At 38.4% G+C, this 5,360-nt stretch overlaps 1 long non-coding RNA gene across 2 annotated transcripts in view; it reads right to left on the reverse strand.

The window, feature by feature from the left end:
* Nucleotides 1-6: 6 nt before the first annotated feature.
* The window catches only part of LOC107989618 (uncharacterized), a 41,664-nt gene continuing 36,310 nt past the window's right edge, over nt 7-5,360 (reverse strand). For both annotated transcript variants that reach the window (XR_001761194.2, XR_003051932.1), the window contains exons 4-5: nt 2,291-2,402; nt 7-1,398 (exon numbers count right to left, since the gene is read on the reverse strand). This is a non-coding gene — a long non-coding RNA (uncharacterized LOC107989618). The remainder of the gene's footprint in view (nt 1,399-2,290; nt 2,403-5,360) is intronic.

The following is a 5,360-nucleotide window of genomic DNA, read 5'->3' on the forward strand; positions in this document are numbered from 1 at the left end:
TGATCCCTACAGTCCCTGTTGGACCCTTGTTTAACACACCAAATAGTTTGTCTGTCTCTGCTGCCTTATTAACTGAGGTTTGAGGTTTTTTTTAAATGTTCTGTATTAAAGTTATTGAAGGAAAATGTTTTAAAAAAATCTATTTTTTCTTAAATGAATTAAAATTTTAAAAATGTTTACTCAGAAATGTTGTCTGTTTCTGTGGTGCCATCTATGTGTGTGTGCCTATCTCTAAAGAGCTGGGAATACTTCTATTCATAGCAAGCCATGATTTAAAAATGGGTTAATACTGTTATTGATATGTCCATGTATAACTGAGATGGAAGCAGGATAAAAAAAATTAACAAATGACCATATCACAATATGAATTTCTATTAAATTGTGTAAATAGTATTGGTACATTAAAAGGAACAGGCCGCAGTTTTAAATTTGTCCGATAGAGGGCAGCAATGACCATATGTTATTCAGTAACGATTAGTAAAGATGGTGCATTTTAACAAAGTACTTCAAGGAAAAAACTGTCCTAATTTAGAACATTTACAAATTTTCACAATTTAAATGTCACAAAATAGTACCCACGCGCCCTAAGCAATCGATATACATTGTTGTGCGTAGAAAAACAGCAGTGCTATAAACCAGTGGTCTTTGACATTTAAAGCCAAGGACTCAAGCTGATGAGAAAGACGGTCAACACTACCTCAAACGTTTTTACTAATTAAAGCATCTTGTATGACGTGTGGTTTGAGAAAAAATCATCATGGCAAAAAGAAAAAAACTTATTTAAACAAAACAATTGTTGATACTCACCAAGTTATCAGAATGACCCCAACTGTCAAATCAAAGAGTTCAAATTAATTCACACAGTACATAAAATAAACCAAAGATTAAAAAAGCAGTAAGGATATATATGAGTCTAAAATAACTGCAACTACGTTAATATTTATCCTAAGCTGATGTTCCAAAATAAACCAAAAGGAACACTGCACTTTGAGGTTGCAGACTTGTGGGCCAAAAAGGTGTATCGGTCAGGTTTACAGCAGCAGCTGAACCACCAGGGTGCAGCAGAGAATCAGACCTGATGTGATCTTCCTCCTCCATATCGTTAGCGCATCATCATTCTCTTCTTTCTTCATATTCTTCTTCCATGTCTGAGGTACACAAAGACAGAGACCATAGATCAGAGTACTCCATACAGAAGCGCATGTAGATGAGCGTGGGGTGGGCGTGGCCGCGGGGTGCAGGTCGCTCGTTGTTTCAGAGAGCTGATTGGTCAGAGGACAGTGTCAGGGAATGCGCAGCAGCCACAGATGTTTGCAAAGAGCCACAGGGTCATGACCCAGGTGTCTGTATGTCAGGAGCGCCTCCTTCATCCCATAATCATCATCTTCATCATCCTTGCTGTCATAACCCACAAATTAAAGAGTCAGAGTTAGTGACTAATTGACATGTCAAAATGGCTAACTTTCATTTGTATAAACTGCAAATGGCATTTCAGTTTGGTATACAGTATATACTGTAGGTAACAATGATGATGTTTATTAACATTTTGCAATAGAGCTTATAAATGCTGCCTTTGCCTCCATTCAGTCCAGGTGATTAATTTTAATGTTTTCAAAATAAAGGTCTCTATTTCAGCTTGTCCATTTAAAAAATAATCCTGCAATATTCAGTAGAAACTTCTCTTCACCAACACTGAGATGCTTCTTCTCAGTTAAAAAAGTCTAAAGAGTATCTACAGGAAAAACAATGATACTTCAGAGCAATGATCATGTTTCTAAAGAGTTTCTGGTTTTAATAACATAAAGTGTTCTGTGGTCAGTGTCAAACACTCTGACTTTCCACAGCAAGGTACTGTGCTGTTCATGCAGAAAGATTTTATTTTTTTAATTACCATTTTAACAAAGTTTAACAAAAGTCAAATTGACAAACTGTGCTGATGCATTTATTTACTTATTCTTAATTATATAATTCTTAAATTATGAAATGAACATTTGAGACAAATCTAATAATTTAAAAACACCTTCTATTTCATAGATACGTTTTACACCTTGAATCTTAAAGCCTTTTACCCCGAGCCGTCTAATACCATGTTTTTGTTATTTTAAAACTTAATTAGTTCAATTCATCTGTTCGAGTACTTACTACTGTTTACCTCAACAAAGGCAGCATTGTACTCAATATGAAAAAATAAATAAAGTTTGACATTTTGATGTTCGTTTTTATTTTTCATTGTTTGCGTTAGTTTGTGGAAAATCAGCATCTAAAGCAGTAACCATAAATAGCCTCAGACCTGATGATGCAGGAGGCTGTTTGAGCCACTCCTCCTCCCTCCAGCTTTCAGATGCAAACGAAGCAGACATATGGAGAGGAGGTCTCTCTCCTCTGCTCCTCTCTCTCCAGCCCTAAAGATTCAGAATGTATGACAAATCACGTCCAGAGTGGCCCCTCCCTGCTCCACCACCACCACCACCACCACCAGACAACAGCTTCATTAGGCTGAAAGGAGAGTTTTTGCAGCTTTGTCGAGTCAAGACTCACAGCTCCTTCTCCTTAACTCAATTCCTCCTTTGTTGGAGCAAATTCAAGTTATTGCACTCCAAACCATATGCCCCCTCACTCTCTCTCTCTCACTCAACCCCAGTCTCTCTCTCTGCTCTACAAGTGGCACCAAACCCCTTTTACCAATTAAAACATAGAAATGTTTCAAAACAAACCACAATTTCCAGACAAAAGCTATTTGTGTCCGGATAAGTGTTTCAGTTCTTTGTTTGCATTAATCTGCAGCCACATAATCTAACACGAGACCTTCCATCCACTCTGATAAAATTCAAAAAGGTCCAGTCCAGTCTGATACAATACCATACAAACTAATCTTTTTTTTCTTTTTTTAAAAGCCACAAACAAGCCAAAGAACAATACTAAAATCAACCGAATTCAACTTAACTTTTGAATCATCTACTTTTAGTTTTTGAATGGCAATTTTATACTCCTAATCTAAAATAATCCAACATAATTTCATATATATTAATTTTTATTAACCTGGTTTTACTTATTTAATTAATGACCTAAACTAAAGTAAACCAAACCAATGAATTCCAATCCAGAAACTCCTTTCTAATCACATCTAATCTAATCTAATCTAATCTAATCTAATCTAATCTAATCTAATCTAATCTAAGGGTTGCAGTTTAACCAAAGCATGTTATTTGAGGACGTCTTTAAACTCTAAACTGTTCGACAAAATGGTCAGAACAGGTCAGACAGAGAGGACGGAGAAATGCTGAAAAACTATAGAATACAAAATAATGTTGATGAAACCAAAGGATTCTTTAAATAAAGACATCTATGAAATTGCTGTTACTGCAACAGAGAAGAGATTTTGACTAAATGATGAGGTTGCCGTAATTCCAACTACAGAAGATGAAGAGTAAGCGTCAACATTAGCTCGACCTCAACTGTACACTGGTCCATACAGACATAAAAACAGTAGTTTTGTTTCCGTGATGCACAAAGGTCTTTGTCAGAGATGTTGCATAAGTGGCAGAAGGTTCCTGTCTGGTGTGATTTTTGTTTATTGGATGCTGCCTCCTGGTGGAGGAGATAGAGGAGGAGGAGTGACACGTGGGTAAACACGTTGTCCTCCTTTATCACGTCTTTGCACACAAATGTGACGCAGGGCTCAAATACAGTTCTTTGTGCGTCTGTCTAAGCTTATGGATCTCTTCCTCCCACGCTCACAGCCGCGTTGTTGTTCAGGAAGGTTTTAATGTAATGGAACGCAGACGCAGACGCCGCCGCCGTGAATCAGCCGTGCGCGGGGGCCTCAAACTGCCTCACATCAATCTGCTGATGCATTCTGGGAGCAGCAGAAGCTTCCTATTCACTTGCTGACGGCTGTTTGCTCAGGGCCGTAATTTACCTCCGGTTTTCTTGGACATTCGCTAACGCCACAAAAGAGAGAGTGAGCGATTATCTGCCGTTGTCGCAGCCATGGCAACAGCACCAGCAGAGGAGACACTGCACCTGAAAAAAGATCATCAGTTTTTCAGGTCTGTTGGGAAGAGATCCACATTAGGAGGAATCTTAAATTCACTTAGTTGAGTTTCAGATGGCGGCCCGATGAGGATGTCATCAAAACTACGACTCAAACGGCACCTTAGTTTGACTGAACTCCATATTAGTTGGAGTGATGACGAAGATTATGGCGATGATTGTTCTAAACTTTCATAATCCTTGTGTGTCGCATGACGTCTTTAAAATATATGGCATTAGATTAAAACTCTTACTATTGTACGTTGGAGCAGATTAAGGCTTAAGGCTTTTTTCAATTCCTTGTTTTTGTTATTTGTGTCTCCTGGAGAGTCCTAGCTTTTTTTCTCTCTCTCTCTCTCTCTTCACTTTGAGGCCATAGGTCACGGTGTGTGTGTGTGTTTGTGTGTGTGCGGCCAATGCTTCATTTCATTCCGTGTTATTTTCTCACGTGTTTTACTTCATTGAAATTCAATCACATCTCGTGTCGCTGAGACTTAATCCTGTCAGAGCTTCGCCCCGGACAGATCTCTCACCCGGCTTTTTTATTCTGCCTTTTCTTCCTTTATTCTTGCCCCCCTCACCTCCTTCGTACCCCCCACTCGCCCACGGTGTCCATACATGACCCTGCCTCATTTGTTAAAGGTCAGGTTGTTCTTTCCAACCACACCAACACTGGAACACACAGAAAAACTGCATTTTTGCACTTAAAAGACAACAGAATCACAGCCTGGACTATGTTGATGAGCAGCAGGAAGTGTGTGGAGCAAATGAGGAATATGTTTTACATACAAAAAATTAAATAAAAAAATAAGATGATGCACAACAAAAGAAATGTTACAGAGCTAAATGGGATTTAGCAAAAAAAAAATTAAAAGCCTATATTAAGGCACTTGTAGGCATTCATTCAACATCTATCTGTGGTGTGAAAACCATTGTTTAACAGTGTACAGCTGTCATGATTAACTAGGAACAAGTTCTACCATTTCATGCAAGCATTTGAAATTGTAGGGGGCGCAATCTCCCTCGTTCTTCATCCTCACCTTTAGTGCCAAAGCAGTCAAATTTCACTTGTGATTATTAACACCCCACAGATAAAGTGTTGTCAGTATGAGGCCTCACCTCCACTGACACCATGTCAGTTGTACAACAGTATAATAACAAAAAAAAACATTTTGTTGTAGATTCACTTTTGTAAAAAATGATTTTTTCTTTCCATGTTTGTTAAATAATCACAGGGACAGCAGTCCAGTCAAACAGAGCAGTCAAGCTGTAACTGTTGCTCAACTTCACAGCGCATGTGAATGTATGAACCGAGAGCAGGACTTCCT

The sequence above is a fragment of the Cynoglossus semilaevis genome, chromosome 15 (assembly GCF_000523025.1).
Source record: "Cynoglossus semilaevis isolate Cse_v1.0 chromosome 15, Cse_v1.0, whole genome shotgun sequence".
NCBI lineage: Eukaryota > Metazoa > Chordata > Actinopteri > Pleuronectiformes > Cynoglossidae > Cynoglossus > Cynoglossus semilaevis.